The 27308-nt window shown below is 39.2% G+C and overlaps 1 long non-coding RNA gene across 2 annotated transcripts in view; it reads right to left on the bottom strand.

Moving 5' to 3' along the window:
• The window catches only part of LOC105089078 (uncharacterized), a 97770-nt gene that overhangs the window by 58779 nt on the left and 11683 nt on the right, over positions 1-27308 (bottom strand). For both annotated transcript variants that reach the window (XR_010380556.1, XR_010380555.1), the window contains exon 4: positions 2847-2931. This is a non-coding gene — a long non-coding RNA (uncharacterized LOC105089078). The remainder of the gene's footprint in view (positions 1-2846; positions 2932-27308) is intronic.

Genomic DNA, 27308 nt, shown 5'->3' with positions numbered 1-27308 from the left:
CTCTGAAAGTCCACTAATCCCTAAACTCTGTGCTTCCCATAACGTCAGACATGCTTAGCAGTCTGGTTGCTTGGAGAGACTGTGCCTGACCAGCAGAGCTCTCCCCTACTAAAACAAGCAATAAGTTCACCTTTGTTCTTTTAATTCAGATGTTGAGTGGTGGTCTCATCAACCTCTGACATAGATTTTTAGCTTCTGAACAGGAGCATTGGAAGTTAGAAAGCAGTGCAGAAAGGCTTTGAAAATTCTGAAGAAAAATAATAACTTAGAATTCTACACCCAATCAAACCATTTAAATATGAGAAGTTTTTTTTTTAAGACATTTTCAGACATGAAAGATATTAAACAATTTATTTCTCACATACCCTTTCTTGGGAAGTCACTGGAAGAAATTTAGCAAGAAGATGTAGGTTACTGGAAACAGGAGATCCAATATAGAAAAAAAGCAAAAGACAGCCCCAGGACAGTGGTGAAGTGAGTCCCAGGATGGTAGTTATACCCCAGGGCGGACTGATCCATGTTACAGCTTGTATCAGCTATCTAGTGCTGCATAACAAATCAACCCAAAAATGCATTGGCTTAAAACAACAATTTAGCTCACATTTTCCTGAGCGGTTCTTCTGGTTGATCTCAGCTAGGATCATTTATGTATCTGTGGTCAGTTAGCAGGTGAGCTGGGGGTGATTGGTTCCATATGACCACACTCATATGTCTGACAGGTGATTTGATAGCTGCTGGGGCCACTGGGATGACGAGGCTATGTTTCTCTCCTTATCCAGTAGGTGAAACTTGCTCTTCACATGACAGCAGGACTCCAAGAGCCCAAAGCACAAGGACTTCTTAAACCTCTACTGTGTCAGATTTGCTAAGAGTTCATTGGCCAAAGCAAATCATGTGGTCAAGTTCAGAATCAAAGTGGAAAGAATACTAAAGTTACAGAGCAAGGGAGCATGGCTACAAGAAAGGGAACTATTATTGGCCATTTTTATCAACCACAGAGCTTATTAGAAGGCTCCAGGAAAAATGTCCTTAAGAAGATGAGATAGGTAAAATGTAACTGATGTGTCTGAACATGTTGAGGAAAGATTTAGACAACTGTCAAAGATTTTGGTGTTGAATTCATGATAAATATAAAGATAACAAATACATATAAACATAAGCAAAGGGGAAAAAAGGCCATTATTAACTCTGAGGATAATAGAACATTGTTCACTAAATAAAAACTAATCATAATTTGCAATAGATTTAGTGGTAATTGGTATTTAATTAGTCATAAATCAGCCAGTTAACACTAAATATCGAACTAATGAAAATTACAATTTGACCAAATTGTGAGAAAAATGGATGCAAAAGGTGGGTACAGGTAGTGAGGTAGGAAAGATAAAAGAGAGCTGAGTTGACTCTTCCACTCCTCCTGCTGCATGCAAAAATCAAGAGATCATATCTAAAACTGGAAAATCAAGAAGCAACAATGTAAGACTATTATGTAGGAACATGGAGACAAATACCAAAGTAATCAGGTGAAAGAGGTAAATCTGGTGTCTCTGGGAAGGAAGAAACGATACATGAGGGGACGAGGACCTGCTGTCACAGAGAAATATTTGTCTTTAAAATTATGTGCATGTTGGAGAAGGGTATAGCTCAAGTGGTGGCGCGCATGCTTAGCATTCATGAGATCCTGGGTTCAATCCCCAGTACCTCCTCTAAAAATAAATAAATAAACCTAATTATCTCCCCCACTGCTAAAATTAAGTAATACAAGAAAAAAATTATGTGCACGTTAACTTAAGTACAAATAAAAAAAGAGAAAGAAGACAGAAAAGAAAGTGTTCAGTGTCTTTAATCCAGACTGATATGCAATAATCTATTTAACATCAAGTAACAAAAAGCAAAATGCAGAACAGTTTGTGTACTAAGCTATTGCTTAAATTTTAAAAATGGAGGGAGCAGCAAAATATTAATATATGCTTGTATATATATGCATGGAATAATTCATCAGAAAGCCATTGCTTCTACCTTCCAAACAAATCCGGATTCCAAACCACATCTCACCCTTCCATTGCTCTCAACCTTAGGAAAGCCATCACCTCTTGCCTATTCTAGGTCAGCAGCCTTCTCATTGCTTGACTGGCCTTCCTGCCTCCATCCTGCAGTCTAGTCCCTGCATAGCTCCGAGCATCCAGTTTAAAGAAAAATCAAATGACATCTTCCCTCTGTTCAAAACCCTTGAAGTTTTTGTTTTGTTTTGTCTTGTTTTTTTCATCAGGTGGAATAAAACTGGACTCTTCACCAGGGCTCCACAGCCTAGTGTCATCTGGTTCTGATCCTGCCCTCATCTTGTTCTAGCTCATTCTTACTGCAACTCATGGTCCCTTGGCCTAGAGTGCTTTTTCCAGATATAGAGGCTGGCTTGTCACCCAGATCTCTGCTCAAATGTCAGCTCCTCAGACGGACCTCTCCTAGTCCCTGTCTCTGTCCTCTCCATCAACACTCACCACTTTCCTATCATTGACTACTCTGATTTATTTTTCTTCATAGCACTTATCACCATTTGACACTTAATTATACATTAAATGTTTAGTTGTTTATTAACTGTCTCCCCCAACAGCATGTACAGTCCCAGGAGGGAAGCCATGCTTGTCTGTTTTGTTTATTGCATTTACCCCCATGTACCCAAAACAGGGCCTGGTGCATAGTAGCTATTAGTAAATTTCTTCTGAATAAATTAATAATGAAAAATACAGGAAACCACCTCCCAAATATTTATAGTAGCTGCTTTGGGGAAGGGAACTGGGAACTTGGGTGTCAGGGGTGAGAGAGCAAGAGAGAAGTAACTTTTCCCTTACCTGGGTCCTCAGACCTTAAACTTCTCCAGCACCCAGAGTCCAGTCAGCAATCTCCCCACTAGGGTAAAGGTAACATTTCATTGGCCTAAGATAAAGAAGGCATTAGTAACACTCAATTCATACATTTTGAGTACATGCATGTAATTTAGAAATTATATTCTGAACTGCACGTTCAACATATTTTTGCCAATTAGGGTATAAAATAAAAAAGTTTGGTCTGTAAGTTTGGTCACAAATGGATAGCCTGTAGGTCTTGGACATAGCAGACATGTTTGATTTGTCTCATACTGTTTTAAGTTGAATGAATCAAAATCCAGAGATTTCACATAAGATTCCAGATGTCTGGGTTTCTTGAGATACCAGAGTTGCTGGCAGTATTGGTCTTGTGACCCGCTGGAGCCAGCTGAGCGCAGCCCTGTTTAGAAGGGACGTGGATCCCATGCACTGAAGCTTTCCCTAGCAGCTTCCTGTGGGGTCTCAGGCTCAGCTCACCTCGCTCCCTGCAGGCATTTACTTTATGGTTCTTTTCTGACTCTGTTTCTCAGTCTTAACCAAATCACTTTTACCTAAGAGCAGTGAAAATGCTGAAATTTTCTAATAATCAACTTAAACAAAATTTAAAAAAGACTGCATTCAGAGTTATCTATCTCGACACCACACTTACTCTTTCAATCTGTTGTGTGAGAGTCACAGGGCACAGGGCAGATGTCGGCACAGCCATGATTGACAGAGTGTGTCCCCGTGAATCACAGTCCCTGGCATGTGTCCTGGCTGGGAGCAGGCTGAGAACCACTGATCTGTAGTCCGCATTGTGTACTTTGATATCCAATTATATACAGTCCTTCTTTGTTAAATATGTATCTACAGCCCCATAAAAACTTCTTGTAAGAAATGCTGCGTATAGTACCTCTGAGTTCCTCAGAGGATCAAGTATTGAGAATATTTAATAAAGGCTGTTTGGTTATGCGATTAACATAAAAAAGTATGGATTCTGCCAGTGCTTATAACTTATATCACTATGGTTTGCAGAGTTAAATATATAGAGATAGTAAGAGAAGTGTACCCAAACACACATGTTTTATAAAAGCAGGAAGAATGAATGTCTCAATCATTTTTGTTTTCCCAGAGTGCCCGGGAAGGGCTTTGCTACAACAACCAGATAAATGGATGGATAAAGGAATGAAGTCTACAATAACCACCACAGTAATAATCATAGACACTATTTAAGAAGCACTGTCTGTGGACTGGCCACTGAGCTAAGTCTTTAACATCATTTTCTCAGTTAATCCTTGCAATCATGACATATGGCCAGTTTTTTATCTTTTAATAATATAAATTAAAAAATAAGGCTTAGAAAAGTGAAATAAGTGGTCCACAGCCACACAGCTACTAAATGGCAGATCCAGGATTCAAACCTAGGTCTTCCCAAAGGCAGCGGTCTCTACTAAGCAATACCAAAAACAAACTAACAAACAAACGATTCTCTGGATGCGAAGATGAAATGTTTAAGTTTCTCCAATGAAATACTCCCATCCAATGATTTAGTTGTCATGGAAAATAAACTATAAAATCAGCATATTCTGCAGGAGCAGAAGTTGAAGATATCTTTAGCCAAATTAATAGATGAGGAAAAACAAAGGACATTCAATGTAGAGCTCAGGATAAGTCATGACCAAGGGAAGCCCAAAATCTTGAAAAATAGTAGATAATTGGAAATTACTTATTACAAAAATGGAAAGTTGCTTCTCAGCCACAAGTTCTATTTATTGTAGATAAAAAGTAGTGACTGAACCAACTGTTTTTCTTAACACAAGATCAAAATTTCAGTTTCACTCATCCAACAGGAACATTCCTTAGAAGACAAAGGCACTGTTGGGCTGAAGATCATAAATAGTTTGAAGGCTTATTCTCCACTCCCCAAAAGCTTACCATCCACTAGAGGAGCTGAGGCATCTCCACGTGGCTAGAAAAGAACACTAGGTCAAGTGAGGCCCAACCTGGAGGGTCTGGCCAGCCAGCCAGAGATTGCTGGACAGATGGCTGTCATTTGGGGAGCTTTGGAGCAACAAAGGGTTAAGAGGCCACTCTCTGCCCAGGCTGCACACACCACCACATTCTGTGTGTTCACCATGGAGAAGAAGAGATGTGGTAACCAGAGCCCTTCATGAGATAAGATAAAAGGTTTAAGTAAATTGTTCTGAACATGATAAGATAAGCGGTTTAGATGACAAAGGGTAAAGCAGCTGCTGCCTGAGACCTACATATTTCTCCAGCAGAAAAGGGTTATGCAGTTCAAGGCAGCTTGTTTAATGAAAAGGAAAATATGTTAATTAGATGGAAAGTTGGGAGTCTGGGTGTGTGTGTGTGTGTGCAGAATTATAAACAAAAAATCAAAGAAAAACCCCTCTGCTGGCTGGCAGACCATTCATGCAGTGATGTGAAGGAGGTTTTTAGTTTACTTTGAACATTTTTGTATTTTTTTCTCTGATAGAACGAATAATACACGAATATATTTTCCTTGCAAAAATTATAGAAGTTACAGGTCAAAATAAAGTCCCCTTTGGCTACCACTCAATTGTACCCTGCCCAAATCCCAACACCTCCTCAAATGATCTTCTGAAATCTGAAGTGCAAGCTCATGTGGTATTTGAGCATGATGGAAAAAAAAAAAAAAAGCTTGCAGTAATAATAATACTAACTCCCTTTTATTAAGTAGATGTTATGCTAGACAGTTTACATATAAATTTTTAGCTCATTCAGCAAATGTTTTGTGAGCAACTAAGTGCCAAGGACTAGGAATATGACAAAGACCTCAAAGAATTTGCAATCACCTCCCAGCTTGACGTCCTTTCCACCATATACTGATAAAGAAAGCAAGATTCCATGAGATTAAGAAACTCACTCAAGGTTGCTGTAAGATAACTGATAAGGACTGGGGTTCAAATCCTGGTATGTATGTCTTCAAAGGCTGATCTTTCTTCCACGACTACCCAATTGTTTTCAAACAGTTTGTTTTAAAAGCAGAAGTCTTTTAAAATGTTTTTAATGAAAAAAATGTATCAAATTATAGCTCAATGCAGAAGAGATAAAAGTGGAAACACTTTGGTTCACCAGTGACCTCCTGTAAAAATAAATTTGTCCCCACCAAGAGGACTAGATGGAATTGCTTAAGGATTGATATCTGCAAGTTTCAAGTCTGTTGTTGAACAGCTTTAGGGGCAACTACTAAACATTCAAGTTGACTGAGATCATCAGGTGCTAGGGAATCCAAACCTGAACATGCCTGGGAATGACAGGTTCCGGTCCTCCTCCCACTACTTGTGACCCTCCACTGCTAACCCTAAACTCACTGGGACTCTGAGATCTGGAGTTGTTAAAGGCTTCCCCTTGGTGACTGAAAAGTAATTCCAGTACAACTCTGTTCTGTTTAGTGATCCCTTTTTAACCATCCAATCTTATACCTCTCCTCCCAATCTGAAAATATTTGACCAGAGTTGTACAAAAGGGCCACTTTGTGGGATGCCCAGCATTTGTGGGTTACCGTCTTCAAATGTTTCCCTTCCTTCTGCTTTGATTTTTCATTTTTATGTACACTTTGTTCATGAGCCACATAATCTTTTCTAGAATGAAGCAAGTCTGGTTATCCCTAGCCCCAGTCTACTCTTTCCTCCTTGTTACTCTTTCATTTTTCACTCATTTTTGGTGAAATTTAAAACCCTCTTCCAGGTAATACCAAGTCTATTTGACTCAGTGCCTTGTCTTCTCTTCCTGATGGCCATGCCCTGGCAGAGCCTCATGTCCCCCTCCCTCTGCCCAGGCAAGGCCCCCACCCCCAATCAATCCTGCCTTCATGAACTGGACTCAGGATAGCACTGCTTACTGCAGCTATCATTTTTCACAATATCCCCAATGAGTGATTGTCCAATGTCTGCTTATTTCTAGTCATGGAAAGCTCTCTTCTTCATGTAAGAGCCCGTCTATTGTAGGGGAATAATAATTGTTTTTTTTTAAAGATTCCTCCAGATTTTTAGCTACAACTAGCTATCCTATACTTTCTGTCTGTTGGGTCTTCACTCCAGAATAGTGTTTCTCGGTGTTGTCTCCAGCCCAGAAGCATCAGCATCACCTGGGAACTTGTTAGGAATGCAAATTCTCAGGCCCTGCCACAGACCCACTGAACAGAAACTGTGGGGATGAAGCTCAGCAATTTAGTATTTTAACAAGCCCTCAGGTGATTCTGATGTAGTTAAGTTTGAGGACCCCTGAAATAGAAGGCAAGGCCCTTCCTGGACCAACTTGCCTGGACACATTTAGCCTGACCAGGAGTTAGTAGTCACACTGATGCTACAACCTGTTGGTCTGATTTCCAAAAGATACTTCACTTTTTCCAATATAGTTTATCTCTTGGTTTCAGGGCATATCACTTGTTGCACCGTTTTGAGGGGGTGGAAATAAGTGAAGCTTTCAGTTTCTTTTATTTCTACTTATGTCTAAGTTTTCCTGGGAATAAAATGTTTATATAGGTAAAGTTTGACAACTATCGGTCAGGTATAGAAAGCAATCAATATATTTCTAGCATAAACATAGAAGATTAGCTCTTGATAATTGCTGTGTCCTATAAACTATAACTGATAGATGGTTTGGAAAACATGAGAGATACGATGGTTGGTTGTGGTCAACAACAAGCTTCTTTAATCAAAAAGACTTCATGAGGGACATGAGAATTATACTGAACTTTGACAGATGGAAGAAATATAATTTTGCAGGTAGAAATAGGGATAAGGACAATATTGCAGGCAGAAGTTGAGACAATAAAGGCGGTCTGGTATATTGGGTCAGAACACTGGTTTTGGAATCAAAATCCCTGGAATTTTACTCTCACTCTGTTACTTACAAGCCATGTGACTGTCTTCACAACTGTAAGATGGGGGCAACAGCGGCACCTCTTTGTGGTGAGCAGAATTCCATGATGGCCTCAAGATTTCTTCCTTGTGGCATGCATGTCCTGCCCCGGAGTGTTGGGGGGGCACCAGTGACTATGATGGGGTATCACTCCGGGATAAAGTCATTAATCAGTTGCCTTGGAGTTAAAAAGAGATCATCTCAGGTGAGCCTGACCTGATCATGTAAGCTTTAAGAAGGTAATCCTACTGCCATGGAAGGAATCAAACAGCTTATGAGAAAAGAAGCCATGAGGATGACCTCCTGGAGCTGAAAGCAGTCCCTGGCCGAGAGCTAGCAAGAAAGCCGGGGCCTTGGTCACCTTGCTGCAAGAAACTGAACTCTGCCAATAACCAATAAACTTGGAAGAGGACCCAAGCCCCAGATGAGATTGCAGCCCCAGCCGACACCTTGATTTCAGCCTGTGAGACACTGAACAGAGGACCCAGGTAACCTGTATCTGGATTCCTTACTCACCAAAACTGTGATAGAATAAATTAGTGTTGTCTTAAGCCACTAAATTTTTGATGATTTGTTATAGAATTATTAGCAGTAGAAAATATACTGTCTCAGAGGGTTGTAAGGCAAAGATGCTTCTAAAGTATTTAACACAGTGCTTAACATCTAGTAAATACTTAATAAACGTAACTGATTCTATAAAAGAATAATGAGACAAAGGGGTCAATAGAAGAGACAGGATAAAAATAAGAAGATGAATTTCACTTTTATTCATTTCAGTTTCAGGAAATGGTGAAGATAAAAAATAAATGCACAAAAAAAAGTGGACAATGATTGCCAAGATGAACCTTGGCTGAGGGAAGAATATTAAGACTACTTACTCCAGCAGATACCCTTGTCTAGAGTCAATGGAGGAGAAAACCTCATGAGCTCAATGACAAAGAGGCAAGGAAAAAGTGAGAGGAAAGGATTCCAGGAAATCCACGAAGGTAAAATACAAATGAAATGAGAAGCATCTTGGAGGCTGTTTAAGCTATTTCAGACAGAAGAATACAGGAAGGGGAAGTAATGTGGATCCTGAGATTAAAGGAAGTAAAACACGAAGAATCTAAGGAAGTAAAAGGAGTTCAAAGGAAGCCTAGAGGAATTAAAAATAAACCATATATATGGGCCATGTGTTATGTAAACCAGAAACAGGTCATTGAGATAGCATTAGATCACTCAAGGTTAGAGTAAGTTTATGGGGACCAGAAAGGAAAGAAATAGGGTATAACTTTAAAATAGGAAGTAAAGTAATATGGGAAGAAAGACTGGATTTAGCCATCTACTTTTTAATTTTTTCATGGATCCTCTGAGTTAATAATTTCCCCATTTTGTGTCAAGTTTGAAATCAACCAAAATAATAAAATAACTATGAATGGAGGAAAGAAGAGTGATGCTTTCCTTTTTCGCTACGTTGAATAGATCAGATATAATTTACCTAAGGTATAGTTTATGGGCAAGTCAGTCATCACATGGCCCCATTCCAAAGGATTTCCTGGAATCCTTTCCTCTCACTTTTTCCTTAGGGAAAATGCAAAGCCTGTGGGTCCTACTGAGAGAGTAGTCACATCCTACACCACACGACCTGGCCTCCCCTTCCCTAATTCCTCAACTCCCAATTCTCCTACCTCAGCTGACCGGAACCAAGAATGAGCATGAAACCCCAAAGCAACTGATTTGAAGATGAGGTTATGGCCTATGAGGAGCCTTGGCATAGAACCTCTATACAAATAGGGATATTGCTGGGTCAAGCAGACACTATGTCCTAGAAATCTGACACGGAACTGACAAACTGTGAATAAGGTGAAGCTCTGAATTATCAGAAAAGATGAGTAAGTGGTTACGGACAAGCAGAAGCCATGGTAAGCTAAAATTACAAGGTATTCAGAGGAGAGTTGAAAAATTGGTGAGTTGAAATAGGAATGGTGGCAGGGCAGACAGAGGGATGCTGAGTCACTGCAATAATGAGATCCATGAACTTGCCAAGGCAACAGGATGACTCAGATCAACAACTCCTTACTGGATGCCTCTGGTCCCTGAATGACAGCCAGCGTCCACGAGGACCAACTTCATCACTTTTCCTGAATTATCAGGGCATTCTTAAAGTCCTTTTTTCTACGAATATCCTCACAGCACCCTTACTTCTGCCACCCAAATGAACCACTGCTCTTTGTAGTGGAAGGATATTGACAAACATTTCGATAATAATAGTATTGGCTAACACTGAATATGTATCACGTGACAAGCACTAAGCTGTTAACTTTACTTGTTCTAGCTTATTTGATTTTCTCAACAATCTATGAAGCACTAGTATTATTCTCACCAATCTACAGGAGTAGATCCTAATTTAGAGAGGTGACCTCACCTGCCTAAGGTCACACAGTGATTTTGTGGCAAAGCTGGCTCTGAATCCAGATCTGTATAACTTCAGAGCCCAAACATATAATTGCATCTAACGCCTATCATCTTACTCTCTTTCTCTGGGGTCATTTTGGGACTAGATGGTGGGAATCGACTACTCCAAGTCATAAAATTTGAAATGCAATGACCAGAACTTATAGGGAAAAAAAAGACTCAACACGAATATTATATGCTCTAAAAGAAAATAATCATACATCTTTGGAAATTTTATAAAAGGGAAGTTCTGAAAAATTCCACCAGAGCTAGAAATGGTGAAGGAAAATTACTTACTGATTTCAGATGCATAATATGTGCTAAATGTATTATTTTAATTACTGTTTAAGGAAAATATGTATTTTTTCTAGTTTATCTGTGACCTTGATTTCCCTAAACTAATTTTCCTCACAAAATCTTAAGCTCCTTAACAGTGAACTCTCTACAAAAAGATTTTTAGAAACCAAACTTGGATATAGAAGAGAAACTACTTTGCATTAAAAAAAGAGAAATGAAACTATAGAGTTAAAAATTTTTATATGCAAGGAGAAGAGGCTATGAAATAAAAAGTACAAGATTTAATTTTAATTTTGCTGAAGTAATAACTGAGATTTATTTCTCAAGAACTGGGAAATTTAGCAGAGGTATACGGAGAATATACCTATTTGAAGATGAATAATAATGTTGAACATGTGTTAGCTTCATGAGAGCATAAATTTTTTTGTTTCCTTCACTGCTGAATTCTCAGAAGCAAGAATAACTTCTGGCATACAATAGGTGCTCAATAAAAATCCGTTAAACAAAATGAATCCATGACCCAAACTCAAGATACTGAGATTATTGTCTGAATTCTATCCCTAAATTATACATGAATTTGAGCAAGTCATTTAGCATCTTTGGGTGCAAATTTTATTTATTCATTTGTGAATTTGTTTATTTAAAAGATACTGCAAGAAGATGAGATTTGTCCTACCAAATATCAAAATTAACAACATGGTACTGGTTTAGGAATAGGCAAAAATAAAAAAATAAAAAATAATGGAACAGACTAGAAAATTTAGAGGCAGATTCTTACATATGTGTGTATCTCAATTTAGTGTATGTATGTGTATGCATGTATATTCCACAAAGGTAGCATACAAAATCAGTTTATAAAATAAAATGAATTGATTTGGGACAACGGATTATTGTTTAAGAGAAAGAACATACATACCATACACTAAGTTAAATTTCAGACAGATCAAGGACCTGAACGTATTTTAGTAAAAAAGAAAATTATAAAACTACTAAGAACTAAATTCACAGAAATGCTTTCATAACCTCAGGGTGGTAAAATCATTGTTTAGAGTAACACTATATCTATAATCATATTTAAAATGTGAAATTATAATTGTTTTACATGTAAAAGTGCTATAAACAAAGTTAGGAGGTGAATGGCAATCTAGGAGGTCATAATTATAACATAGAAAATAAAGACTCATTAGCCATGATACAGAGTACTGCAAATCAGTAAGAATCATAAGCAACAAAAACACAGTAGGAGAACAGGAAAAGGAAAGAAGTAGGAAATTCAGAGATGAAATTATATAAGCAGCTAACACACATAAGAAAGTCTGCTAATGGTAAGTATACAAATGACCAATAAACACGAAAATCCACTAATCATTGCTACAAGTAGATATAACTTTTTGGAGGCCATCTTGGTACTATTTCTCAATAGAATTGACCTAACTAAAAATTAAGGTGTAGAGGAGAGAGCACTGGTTTTGAAGTTAGGACTGGCTCTGACACTTGCCTATTTACCAGCTGTGTTACCTTGAGCAAGTTACTTAACCTATCTGAGCCACAGAGTCTACACTGAAACGAAGATGGTAGCAGTGCCTTCCTGGCTAGAGGGAGCATTGAGAAAATGCATGGACAGAGCCTGGCATAGAAAAAGGGCTCAATAAATATCAGTTTTTCCTCCTCTTACTCTCCCTGTGCTCCTTTCCCCTTCTCCTCCAGATTTCCTGCCAGTTTTGATTAGACTGAGGAATGCTTCAAGGCAGAAAAGTCCAGCTCCTTTTTCAGGAAGTCACAATTTGGTTAAGGCATTTATATGTGTTTCAGGGAGAGCTCTCAAGGAAAGCAGCAAAGTGTTCTAGTGAGTGAAGAAAACAGCACAAAGAGCAAAACAGATGTAAAAATCTGGCAGCAACAAGATGATGAAAAGAAAAAGCCAAACAAGAATGAGAGTAATACCAAACCCCAAACTATAAAGAAAATCGATTAAAATGTGAGTAATTATGCACTTTAGAATACACGAGAAAGGTATTATGGAATTAGGAGGAAAAATTAGATACATGAAGATTGCATTGAAGATAGCACTGAGGATAATGACACTACTTTAAAATATGTCTGAAATTATGAAAGTACTATCACATTACCAAACCTTTGGGAAGTAGATGACAGTATATATGTACATATATATATATGTATATATATATATATATATATGTATACACACACACACACACACATACCACACACACATATATAAAACACACACTGATTATCATTTTAGTTTATTCCCTTGCAGTATTTTTCCTGGACTTTTTTTTATTGATATATAATTCATGTATCATAAAATTCACCCCTTGACAGTGTACAGTTCAGTCATTTTGGTAAATTTACAAAGAAGGGCAACCATCACCACTCTCTATAAGTCTAAAACATTTTTATCACCCCCCCCAAAACCCATTAGCAGCTCCTCTATTCCTCAGCCCCAGCTCTACTTTCTGTACATATTTGTCAAAGGCATGTTTGAAAGCCAGTTGAATTGCCTTCCTTGTTTTACTTAATAGTCTATGAGAAACAAACTTTCCGTAAATGAATAAACTGCTTTCAAATTTTTATATAGAGAAATTATTTCTAAAATGTTCGCAGGAAGCAAAAATTAAAGGAAAGAAAAGAAACACAGAAATAAAAACAAAATAAGGATAATTCTAGGATACTAACTGAAAAATGAAGATGTAAACACTATTTGCATGCAGACAACATAGCTTAATAAGTGAAGAGTTACTTGATCAGATTATTGAAGACAGACATTTTCTTGGGTCTGATGGTCTTACTATTGTGTTATCTTTAAAAACATTTTTTTAATCAGAGCATGTTTACAAAATTAAAAAAAAAAAACCCAATAGTGCTGAAGAACTTATTGCAAAAGGTAAGAATGCCTTGCTGCTACTTCCCAGCCCAACCTCACCCCTTTGCCTTCCACCCAAACCCTACTGGACCCACACTTGAAAAGCAACCAAGTTTAACTTTGTAACAGCTACAGTTTTAAAAATTCTTTTGGGTGGTTACTTACCTATCTCTCAATAACACAGTCATATCGCCACTTCTTTATTTATCAAACAGACAGACTTTATCTGTGGACTTCCTTCCCATTCTGATACATGAGTGCTTAGTTCACCCCCCCTTACAACCTTCCCCCCAATATGAACGTCTCACTATTTTTAATTCCTCTATTGCAATTTTAGGTATTGCGCTTAACTTCAGTTCCTCTTCGTAATTTTCTTAATATATATAAATTTGTTTTCTGTATCTCTCAACTACCTGCTTTGTATAGGTTCCCTTCCCTTTCACTTCCAAAATTCTCTCACTGCTGGTTCCTGTAAGATTTCAATCAAAAAGTTCAAATGACCAGCACAATGTAATAAGTTGTTAACAACGACATTAAAAAAATTGTGAAATTGTTGGTGTACACAGACAATAATAGAGACTAACATAGGAACACACGTGCATTCACCACTCAGCCTTATCAAATCTTAACACTGCAACCTATTTTTCTCCCCTTTAAAAAAAAATTTGCCAGTCCACTGAGGGCCTCTAAACTAACAACTATTTCTCTTTCACCCAGTATTTATCACCACATTAAAACCTCTCTCATTAATTAAGTGTTTACCATTCTAACACATGATTTTATAATTGTGGCACATACTTTGGCATTATATATATATAATATAAATATACTCACATAGATTCATGTGTATTATACATATCCATATACTATTTATTAACAATGACATTTTTAAAGTAAAAAAGCTCCTGAGAATGGGGGAGCACTAGCATTTCTAAATTCTGAGTTTTGGGTAACTCTTACTGCAAAGCAAGCAAAAAGTTCCAGGAACATGACTCAAAAGGCACACAACATACAATAAAAGGGTAAACCATAATAGCTTAAGAGGAACTATGGGATAAGGATCCTGATCCAAAGCAGAGAATCAGGAAGGTGATTTTTAATTCTGCACCAAGACAGATTGTAGACCGGGCCCTCCATGCAAAGAAGCGGAGAGCTGAAGTTCAGGAGGATCTTCCCCAGCAGGGTCTCCTCACTGCACTCATGGGCTGGGTGGAAAGAGAGTATGAGGGAATGACGTAAGCCTGATCCTTAAGGTGCTTCTCAGGACAGCTCACGCCTCAGAGAGACGGAAATGAAGGAGGAAGGGACGGAGATCTGTGCACTGACCCATTTTCAGCTTATGTAGAAGAGATCACCGTTTATAGCCAGAATGCCTAACAGAAGGAGCATGGAGTCTAGCAGGTAAACACTTGAACACATGCCAGAAAAGCAGAAGAGTCACAGAAGAAAGCACAAAGTTGAAAGAATGGGAAGCACACAGGGAACCATATTCAGTATCTTGTAGTAACTTATGGTGAAAAAGAATATGAAAATGAATATATGTAGGTTCCTATATGACTGAAGTGTTGTACACCTGAAATTGACACAATATTGTAAACTGATTACACTGCAATAAAAATATATTAAAAAAAAAAAGAATGGGAAGCAAAGGAAAGCTCCATGGCACGAAGACATAAACATAAGGACATTCATTTTTCTTCATATGCTAAATAGACTTAAAATTTTTACAAGCAATTTTTTAAAGCCACCCATAATTCCTGCTACTGTATGGTAATTTTCGTTTCTTCATATTCCTACCCAATTTTACCCCCCCACACCCATACATGCACAGCATGTATACAATGTGCACCTCATTTTAATCATGGTGTAATATACAATTCAGTATGCCACTTTCAAAATTTAACATGTTTTCATCAGCACAGTATCAATCATCAGACTTACATTCTCAGTGTCTGCACCTGGTGCCTACCATTTCCAGTTGCCTACTATTATATAAATATGCTCAGATAAGCATAGTAGGTATTCTTAGCATAAACGGGAGGGGATGCTAAGAAAAATTTTTAAATGAACATTTTTTTAAAAGAAAAACCGTAAATGTGAGAGATTTAGAAGTTACCTTTCAGGAGGTGGATATAGCTCAGAGGTAGAGCGCATGCTTAGCATGCACGAGGTCCTGGGTTCAATCCCTAGCACCTCCATTAAAGAAAAAAAGTTACCTTCAGGAGCCAGCTGATTCAGAAGGATTTGGTCCCTGTTCTTGTATGTTAACCATGTATGTTTTAGCAGGTATGCAGTTCTGCTCAGAGAGGATTTTTAAGTTTTTTAATTTGAAGACATTTACCAATGCGGGAAAAAACTATAGATGATAATAAAAAACACAGATCCCCTAAACTAATCAATGTTTATCATATTTTTTAAAAAATACAGGGATACTCCTGAAAAGTTGAAGTCTCTTTTGGACTCTTCTGCAGTCACATGGGTAGCCTCTTAATGACCAAGAGGAACAATAAGCAACTGAGTCCCAAAGTAGTTTCCGTAAATGGTGATAAAGGACAGAGAGGTGGGTGTGATCTGCACACAGACTTGACTCTTTGGTGGGTTGCTCTTTCTAACATAATTACAGTAAGACTCAGTTTGTATGATGCATTATAGTCTGCAAAGTGCTTTTGTGGCCCATGTAATACAGGGAGGTGACGTAAGCTTCAACTGAGGCTGACCCCTTCCTCGAGAACAGACATGGAATGACAAAGTAGCAGCAGCTCGGGAGGTCACTTATAGGAACTGCACAGAAAGTAGAGTTTTTGGTTCAGTTAAGAAATCATTGCCAGGTTACACTACTTTGAGCTCTCTTCCTATTAAAATGTGAGCAGGACAAATCCTGTTTCCTTGGATCAGTGTGACTCAGAGACAGCTCAAGGACAGACAGCTCTAGACAGGCTGAAACAGAGAGCTCCAGGAAATATTCCATTAACAGAAAATACTCTTAAGGGCGATCAAGAGAGCAGGGCAGGGCATAGAGCATCTCCTCACAATAAAGACAGCAGCACGTCCCAAAGTGCAAGCCTATTTTGAAGTTTCAGAATTGCACGAAGCTTGGAAAGTAACAACAGGGGTTGCATACCAGGACCACAATACTGGGCCTCTCCAGGTATTTCTTTTAAGGGATCCTGGGGCAGGTTGCTCGGTTACAGGCTGCATGATGCTGGCAAACTATATGAAAAGCAAGGTGAAGAAAATACCGAGCAGCAAATAAAGGTGAAAGTCTTAGAAAGGAAGAAAGGAAGGTATTTGTGGGATTAATATAAAAAGAGGTATAAATATATTTATATATATATAAAATACACACTGACTCCAGGTTCAGCTCACTTAGAAGAAATCATCACTGATATCTTCTATGGAGAAGCAGCATAGCTTCAAGCATATTTTAACCCTTGACCATACATGAGAGAAGCAGAAGCTAGAGTCACAAAAGAAAGCACAGTATTTATAATATATACAGGTACATACACATATATATAAATATAATGCATGTAAGTATATATGCACACACACACACATATATATACACACACACATCTACAAAACAGAAATTTATGAATAAATTGAAAAGATCATTAAAAAGAAAAAATAAAAATTAGGACAGACCAGAAATATCAATAAATTCCCTGATTCATTTCATTTTCACAAAATAACTGCTGGCTAGAACCAACGTGGAGATTCTAATTAGCATCAGCACTGCCCCTTGTGTGAAGCCTTCTCTTAGCCCCGTCTCCTGCCGTTAGAGTTCACTACTTCCCCTCTGTGACTCCAGAGCGCTTGTCATTTTGAGCCTTTTTTTAGCATCTGTCACAATCATGACAGGCTGCATTATGGGTGTCACTTGTCCTTCCAAGTAGGCTTTGATGTCCTAGGGTAAAGACTGTGTTCTACTTACCTTTGTATCTCTGGCATCCAATGAAATATTTGGCCAATGTATGTACCCTACATATGCTTTTAGAAACCAAGCCACTGTCTGTCACAGAGAGATCATTTGTTCTGTGGAAGCAAACCCTTCCTATCTTCCAGTCCACTTCTCCCAGCTCTGTTTTGCTCTTTAGGCAGAAAATCAACATCTATTGTGTTAAGTTCGAAGTGGGTGGGCTTTTGTTTGCTTTCTTCCATAGGGGAATAAAGGCCAAGGCTTTTCCCCAGGGGCTACGACTCTAGTTCTTCCTATCCGCTGTTAAAAAAAATAAAGACTATTAGAGACCTAAGATTGAGAACTGAGTGGAAGAGATCTGAGTAGAAAAGCAGGGAACTTGACTCAGACAGAGGTTCGGGTCTAGGAAATCCCCAGAGACGAGGTTTAAGAAAGGAGAAAGGAGATAGATCTTTTAAAGCAAAAACACTCAAAACTGTTTGTCCCATATTAGGAAAGTAAAATGTCTGAGTGATGTTGCCTGGCTGATGATATCTGTGTTTGCTGTTGTGTAATTATGGGGCTGGTGGGAATGGTCTTCTTTGGGACTATAGTATGCATTTGGGGCCAACTGGGGACTTTGGTATGGAGGTGCCTCATAACCTACCTGATGGGGACTATGTCATCCACTGGGGTGTCAGCAGATACCCTGGTTTCAGTGGGTTTGGTGGACTGGTCAGAGTTTAGCAATGCACACAATTACCCTGAGTTTTTGCAAAGCGTTCCCATCTCTACTTCTGTTAAAAAGCTCAAATTCCAGCCCTTGTCACATAAACCATTGGGTGACTCCACTTTTCAACTGCCTTCCTTCTGTGAGGTAAGGGGAGGAATTAACATTCATTCAATGCCTACTGTGTGGCAGGAACTCTACTGCACTTAGAAACTTGACAAATGATATTAAGTGGACATCACCACTTTATGGAGAATGCCACACAGCTACTAAGTGGCACATCCAGGGTTCACAGCCAGGTCTAGGCTGGCTTTGAAACTTTGGTTGATAGCGCTGATGTTCCTCAACAGCACAAAAAGGCTGCAGTGGCTCTCACACTACCAACGAACGGCCAGCCGGGGCAGCTGGCTATGACACAGACAGCCTGAGACCCACCTCAACTGAGACTTTTTCTAGGTCTCAGATGTCTTCTGTTACTTTGTTAAGCGGAAGACTAGAAATTTGGACAGTCGGGAGAATTGATCAGCAGCATAAAATGCTCCCTAGTTAGAAGAGAAAAAACGAAACAAAACAAACACTTAAGTGAAAATAGTGAAAGGCTGAGAGTATGTAGGGTATAAGAAACTAATTAACCATGTCTAACATTTTATTGGGTTTGGTGAGGAAAAGGCAGTATGTACAAACACACCATACAGAAAATGCCCTTTATGACAGAATTTACTAAAATTCGGATGAGGTAATGCAACTGAAAGTGCTTTAAAAGTATAAAGTGCTATTTGGCTGTCAGGGATGACTTGAAGGAGAAAGCTTTTACAGGAGAAACTTGAAACACTGGTATTTTTGCCTCTCCTCTCAGCACCAGAGCAGTTTTGAGAGTTGCTCTTTACTGAAAAAACAACTCATGCTCATTTCTTCAGTCTGGCAGGATCAGGTAGAGAACAAAATCAGCCTTTAGGAGGAGAAACTCTCTGGGTCTATATGAGGCTCCACAATCGTACTCTGAACTGTGACCAAGAAGGTTGGTTAGCACTTTTTAAAGTATTTTTAGGAAAAATACATAGTGAGCATGACAAAGCTGTATAATCTAAATTAAACTTTAATGGCATGCCGAGAGACATTCTATAGTGAAATACTGTTCCTTAAAAAAATTAATTCTTATTTTATGCCTTGTAAATATTCAATCTGCTTTCTTTTTAGTTCTTTCTGCCCCATCACCCCTGCCCTCGCCACCTCCTCCCCCTCAATCTCTCATTCTTTCTTCTCTAGCCTTCCCTCTCTCATTGTACTTGGGAGAAATATTATTTTACTATTCCTTTCTCCTAGAACTGTTTCCTCTCATTCTTCCAAGAGTCTGATCAAACCCTCTCCCTCTGAGTATGAGCACACGCTGTGCCTTCTTTCTTTCAGTCTTCGCTTCCCCACATTGCTGGTCCCTGCCGCCACAACCCTAGAACTTCAGGTCCCCACTCTAGTTTCAAATATAGGATATTTTGCTGTTCCTCCTACGAGGGAGCTTAAAATGCCTCTAATTACACTGTCTCCCATCTCTCCTCTCCTTTGCAATTCAGATGCAGCACAGCAGTGCAGTCTGCCTGACTCTCCCCTCTGATCTGTCATGTCGTTTTGATGGACTTCTGTCTTATGTGAGTCTTTCCTAGATAAGGACCCCGCACCCCATCTGTGTCTAAAAGAACTGCTTCACAGGCAAAGCCAAAGGGCCACAGGGCTGCAGTCACAATAGGCTTTGCTACTCAACCAGCCCCAGGCTGCTAGTCAACTCTTGGTTGAAAAATAAATTTCAGTCTTATTCACCTAAAATGTTTCCTTCTATTTCTTAGTTCAGTCTGTATGTGTCCACAAATGAAAAGGAATATGAGCCTATGTGTTAGCCATTTCCATTGGTCCAGAGAGGTCTTCTTCAAAGAGAGTGAGGTCTGTGCAACTATGCTAGGTAGTTCTTGGACATCCTCAAGCTTGAGAACTACCTGAGAGGCTGTGGTGAGAAAAAAACAACAAATAAAATGAGGAGGAGGGGGAAGAGGAGAAAACAACAAATACACGTGGCAAGACAGTGTTTTGAACAGTCACTGATGTCCCCCTCTTTCCCATCTGTTCTTTCCTGTTATCTCTACCCCTCCCCGTACCCTCATCCTTCAGGCTACTAATTATTTTGCCTTTATTGCCTTATGAAAAGAATGAAAGGAAACACAGAGTTAATTCCTGATACTTTCGCATTTCAAAATAGACTTCAAAACCATAAGCAGGGAAGAGTTTAAGAGGAGAGTCTATTGAAGGCAAAAGATTAAGCTTTTGAAATTTCAAAGCCAGTGCCTTGAAAGGACTCAAGACTTGGATTGTGTACAGTATGTCAGAGCCAAACATTTCTGTTTCCTGAGACTAGGAGGGGTCTGGACCCAGGAGAACCAGTGAGGAAGCTGGCAGTGAGTAGCCTTAGTGGTTTCAGAGAAAGTGGTCTGTGGGGTGTATCTCCTGCCGGAGAGCTGAGGGGATGCGCGCCCTCCCAGCTGAGGCAAAGGCAGTGAGATCACCATCTCAGCCATCTTTGCTGGCTACCATCCCCTGCCAGCAAAGAGCAGAAGCAGAAGGAATGACCAGGGGAGAACTGGGGAACCTCCCAGGCACAATTCTAGGGAAGTGGGGAGAAGAGAAAATCTTTGTTTCCCTGTATGTGCCTGTCTCTGTAACCAAATTTCCCCCTTTAATATGAACACCAGTCATATTGGATTAGTGCTCATCCTGATGATCTCATTTTAACTTAATTACCTCTGTAAATACCTTATCTGCATATAAAGTCACATTCTGAGGTACTGGGGGTTAAGACTCCAACATAACTTTCTGAGAAGGACACAATTCAACCCATAACAGGCTATTTACACAGATTAGCTCCCTATGTCTGCCTGAACTTTTCTTCCTACTCCCACCAATCTATTTCTCACTACCAAAGTCTTCTATCAAAATCTGCAGTCAGGAAAACATTTGGTAAACTCATTCACACTGAAGTATAATTGTCCCAAATTATCTTTGTCTATTTATAAAGTATAATGGTCCAAAATGATATAAAGCAATAAGAAATCAATAAAGTTTAATAGGTTATTCCTCCTGAAAATACCTACATTTTAACAAATCACAAGGAATTATATCCATTCTTCTACATAACATATAGCATATATGTTATACATAAATTGTACCAACACTTGGGATAATGAGTAAAAACTTGCTAAGCAACACTTGGTTTTTATTGCAATTAACACAAAAACTGCATTTTCTATCAATGGCAAAATTGGGTTGAATTCCATGCTGTTGATACAATGAAATGCAATCACAATTCCCTACTGAAGATTATTGTAAATTTCTTCTTTAACACTAATAAGAAATACAAACACTCCTATAGGAACTGTAAACTTTGTAGCTACTGCCACACTGTCTATCTCATAATGGCTCAAAGGCTATTAAAGTGGTGAGATATTTGAACTACTCAAATCAATAATGGCTTAAGGCTTTTCCTTCCAAAATTGCATTTAGGAGCCATTTTTGCAGTCCATGAGAGATTTATTTTTTTTAATTCAAGAATGTGGGCTATGATAGCATAGCTACCATATTCAAGAAACATAAACTGACACTAAGAACTAAAAAGTAAGCTAGGAAAACTTGACTTTATGTGTTGTCGCAGTAGTTATCTTCTATAAAGTTGCTGTGAACACTGAATTAGCGAATACTGAACCACCACTCCCAGGGGAATACAGGGTTAGGTTCCTGCAAGCCTCTGGTCACAGCATTTTTGTCAACTGAACCCATAATCTTGTTTCATGTGTATTTCTGTTTAAAGACACATGAGTCAATGTATATTGTTGATTAACATTGAACTCACAGCCAACACCACCACCACTCGTGCCTGAAGAAGCTTCTCTAACACTGTATTCTCTCCATAAAGCACAGCACAGCCTTCTTGTACTTAGGAGGGGGACAGCATTTCAGCACTATGCTTGGGGGCCATTTTAAATAGCCAAATCACCCACAAAAAAAACAGAAATGTGAAGAACGCAGCATTAAATGGACCACAAAAAGGACACTTGTGTGTAGTATGAGACCTGAAACAAGAAGGCCAAGTATTACCTTGTCTGACCTCACATTTTTTGCCTCTCTGCTCATCTCTCAGAATGACCATGAAAATGCCATGGGTATTGATTTGGGGGTTGTAAGTAAATTTTTAGCAGGTGGGAGAATTCACAAATACAAAGCTGTGAATAATGAGGTACTCTGTCTTGGCTTCCATTGCCCACAAACCAAAAATAAATAAATAAATAAGGTTATATTTGCCTAACAAAATAGGTTATTTATGTTTAAAGTTAGTATTTGTAATGTGAGGCTTTGTAGAGCACTGGGTAAGTATTATTAATGTCCAAGCCCTGCTACTGATTCTGAGAGTGACCTTGGGCAAAGGGGCTGGATTCCTGTGGGTCTTGGCTTATCATTCATCAACTGATAGTCTTGGACTCCAAACAGATAATATATTCATATTCATAGTCATATGCATACAAATAGATATTGCAAAGCTTTTTTTTTTTTTTTTTAACTCACACAGAACAATACACATTTCAATGTGCTGACCACTCGGGAAACACACAAGAGACAGTACTCGGGACAGATGGAGGACAGCGATGGTACGGGAGATGTTTTCTTTTTACATTTTTTGGTTTCTGAAGCGTGAAAACATATCAGCTATTTAAAAAAATTAAATGTTAAAAAGGAAAGGAAGAAAGAGAATAAGAATTCAACTTAAAGAAGGAGGAGGAAAGAAAGGAGGAAGGAGGGAGGCAGCAGAAAAGAGGACTCAGGACAGGCCTTTCATGCTCTGTGTGGCAGGGAGCAGATATTTTAAGCTCGGATTATACTATGACCATTAGACCACAGGGTTTTATTTACATATCTCTTAATAAATCATGTACCTCATTAGGCTCTTAATGAACATTAAGGATATTGCTAGAATATTATTCTATTTAGTATTTTTTCCTTATGTCTGTGTAGTAGGTATGAAGTTGAATCATATGAAATTGCTAATACTCAATGATTTTTGACCTACAAAAATGTCAGTTTCATAGGTTCAACCTAATTTAACATCTCCATTTTAATGATGACGAATCCAAGGTTCACAAATGATGAATAACTGACTGGTGGCACACACAGCTGGAACCACTGTCCCCAGAGAGACTCCTGATCTGAACCCAGATCTCTGTTTCCCCTGAGTAGCAGGTATGAATTTCAGGCGATAGAAGTAAGTGTGTAAGAAATTTTAACTTTCTTTTCCTGTGTGTGACCTTAAATGTCACCAAGTGGTAGAGATTTGACTGGGAAGATGACGACAGAGATTGCGACAATGCTTCAGCAAGCCAAGGAACGCCGAAGATTGCCAGCAAGCCACCAGAAACTAGGAGAGAGGCCTGGAATGGAACCTTCCCCTCAAGTCTCAGAAGGAAGCAACCATGCCAACACCTTGGTCTCAGACTTCTAGTCTCCAGAACTGTGAGACAATCACTTCTGTGGCTAAAGTCCCTAGTTTGGTCCTTTGTTGTGACAGTGCCAGGAATCTAATACACGGCTCACTGCTGGCTGACGAATAAAATTTGCCCGCCTCGTGGATTCTAGTTCTGCTCCATTTCAACAAAACCAGAGCAGAATATACTTCGGAGCTAGACACGATGAACTGAATCCTACCCAAGGTCATGAAACCACAGCCTCAACTTTTCTCAGAGCACAAAACTTTGATTTTGAAACCTATCTCATAGGACAGGTCACTGTTAGGCGATCTGGGCCACTGATAACTGTTCTGGACTCTTCCACGTAACACATGTGACTGCTTTCTTGTCACGAAAAGATTAAATCAATGCAGAAGGAGTTTCTGGGGGGAGAGCAGCAGGAGCCCACACTGTTATTTAACATTAACATTGTTAAATGTACTTTGTTACCTACGCTGGGTGCTGACTACATCTTTCTTTTGTGCAGGCAAATATGCCAGGAACTATTTTGGACTCAGCGTGGGCATGACTCTTTGTTCACTCTGCTCCATTCCCCATGGTTTCCCTATTGATGGGAGATTACTAATGAATGAAGATAAGAACTAAATGAAAGTCCCTTTTCAAAAAACTAAAAGATTGTGTTTCTATTGTATTTTATATTTCCAACAGCATGTGCAGTAGTTGTTTCACATCTCTGCTCAACATTTTGGGATGTGAACCTCACAATACCTACTGTGATGACAATAATTATTTTGTTTTTTACCCAACAACTTGCCAAGTATTATTTCTGGAGACCAGTCAGAAATCAGACTAAGTGAGGTGGTTCAGTTGAGGGAATTTAATATGAAGACCTAGTTACAAAGGTGTTGGATGGGCTGGAAAGCCAAATTGGGGAAGGAGGGGCACCACAGTAAGTAGCAATAGCAGGAAGCCTCTACCCTCCATCCCTAGGGTCGGAGAGACCAACAGAGGGGTTGTGTTAAGAGAATGCTGGAGCCGTTGTCCCCAGCTGGACCTCAAATGGGAATCACAGAGGAGAAGCAGTCACTGTGGGAGAATCTCCCTGAATTAGAGAAAGAGAGAAATATCTTGGCTTCTCCTCTTCTGCTGCTAGTGTTCCTAATTTATCTTTTTATTTTTCATTGTCTTCATTCCTTTCTGGCATGGGCAAGTGAGTCTAGGAAATGGAGTTGGCAGGAATCAGCCTCCTTCCATATAGACAGAGCAAGAGAACGGCAAGGAATGAATGGATTTGAGAGCAAGGAGGCAAATGACCAGCACACTAAGGCTCTAGTGCAGTACGTTATGCTGAGCTTTGGGTAGCAAATGGTCAAAGCAGATCAGAGAAGCCAAAACCAGAGACTGGGGAAAGCCAGTAAGGCATAACAGATAGTGCATATAGAATAAAGGGTCACAAAAAGGAGTTGAGTCCATAGAGGGGACGAGCACATATACATCATAACGGATAAGTAGAGAGGCATAAACCAGTCTCCTGGAGATCAGGGTAAACAGGAAGTTATAGATTTTCATGATAATTAGACCACATCAAAGGGACACATCATCAATACACACAGGGAAGTAACAAAGGATCAAACAGTCTCAGAGAGGGGCAGCTCATTATCGTAGGCAGGGACCCATTCCAAATAACCAGACTGAAAGGTAGACATTAGAATCCAAAACATACTTCTTCCTCAGTTTTAGCCAGTATCTTTGCTGGTTTATATTTTCTGGTTATCTGAAGTTAATTCCCATATATGCTTGGAAGTCATACTTTGAAATCACTGATATTAGCTTGCCTACTTGTCACTGCTCTTTCTCATGAGAGCAGATTACAAAGAGAAGTTGTAACTATTTGAGTTTCCTGTTGATTTTTAACTCCATAAGTAGGATGTTCCTGTTAGGTACTGAGAGGGCACTTATCTGCAGCAAGGAAGGCAAAGACAATGGAGAATGAACAAAAAAGGAAACATCCATCAATGAGCAGAACGCAAGTATATATGAACAGAACGCAAGTGTATACGTGAGGAGTAATGTAACCATCAAGTTAGTCTTAACGTTTTCTGTCCTTCTATTATTTGTTTATTTTTCATGGCAGTGACTCCTTTGGGGCTTGGGTAAAGCTTCTTTTATTTATTCTATACAGCATCACATGAGAAAGAGATAAATAGATCCTTTAAAGTGATCATACTGCTCTACTTAAAACCAATCTCTCTAGATCCACAAATGCTTATTTGGATAACTGCACTGAAAATTGTTCCTTGTCTTTAATTAATTAGATTGAAAGTTTTCAAAATAATTTTTTTTTTATTAAGCAAGCTCTTTCTGGTGGAATCTAAATTAATATCTGTAGGAGATTGCCTGGTTCACTAATTACACAGGCACCTTGCAATAATTAATGTTTGGAAGAAAGCAATGTATTTTCCATACTCCCATTAATCATAAAAATGTGCATTTTGGAAAGTAATAAAGGAAGCATGCAGAATTACAGAAATACAAGTTTATATAATCTCTCTCTCTCTCTCTTTCACACACACACACACGAGGCCTATACAGATGAGGCCTATACAATGAGGTTTTTGTAGCTGTAATTATTTAGTTAATAAAATTCATTCACCTGGAAATGTCGACATCAAATATGTGCAGGCACAAGGCTAGGCTCTGAGAACATGTAGGCACACATAATTCCTGGCTTCAGGAAGTTTATAAGCTAGAGAGAAAGCCTAAGAGGCTACTATCAAACCTACGAGAGGTGACTATTGGCAAGGATCACAGATGGCACTGAGAAGGGAGGTGTCCCTAGGGGAGGAGTCATCCACAAGTTTTCAACCTTGAGGTTTGCAAATCTGAGCCTTTGGATCCTGGATGGCCCAGGCCCAAGCCTTGGCCTCCTGCCCACAGCAAGCTCCAGCCTGGCCCCCCACCTTGAGCTAACATCACACTGCTGAACACACAGCCACACCTCCTGCTTACCTCTCACTCCCAGTTCTCAAGGGCACCCTTGACAGACTTAATTCCACCCCCTACCTCCCACGCACACTCTTCACTTCCCACATCAAATAGATCTAGTGCTGCTGACTGCATTTCTCAGAAATCTCTCTGAACATCTGCCTCTGCACCCCACTGTCTCTGCTACAGTGCAGGTACCTGCCATTTCTTAATTTGTTCTATCACAGCGCTCTCCTATTGGGTCTCTCCATCTCCTGTTTTGACCTGCTCTATTGCAACTTTCCACTGGCAAAACAACTATCTTTCCAAAATGTGTTAATCTCTTCCCTACAGCCTCTGATGGATCCCTGCTGCCCACAAACAGTGGCTCCCAGGCTTGGATGTGCTCCAGAATCATGGTAGGGAACTCTTTTAACAAACAGATTCTTCTTCAGCCATCATTAAAAAGTCCACAAATGATAAATGCTGGAGAGGCCATGGAGGAAAGGGAACCCTCCTACACTGCTGGTGGGAATGTAGTTTGGTGCAGCCACTGTGGAGAACAGTATGGAGATTCCTTAAAAAACTAAAAGTACACTTACCAAATGATACAGCAATCCCACTACTGGACATATATCTGGAGGGAACTCTAATTTGAAAAGATACATACACCCCAATGTTCACAGCAGCACTATTTACAATAGCCAAGACATGGAAGCAACCTAAATGTCCATCTACAGATGACTGGATAAAGAAGCTGTGGTATATTTATACAACGGAATAATACTCAGTCATAAAGAAGAATAAAATAATGCCATTTACAGCAACATGGATGGAACTGGAGATCATCATTCTA

The sequence above is a fragment of the Camelus dromedarius genome, chromosome 4, assembly GCF_036321535.1.
Source record: "Camelus dromedarius isolate mCamDro1 chromosome 4, mCamDro1.pat, whole genome shotgun sequence".
Taxonomy (NCBI): domain Eukaryota; kingdom Metazoa; phylum Chordata; class Mammalia; order Artiodactyla; family Camelidae; genus Camelus; species Camelus dromedarius.
Note: the sequence above shows the minus strand (reverse complement) of the source record. Positions and strands in the feature narration are given on the sequence as shown.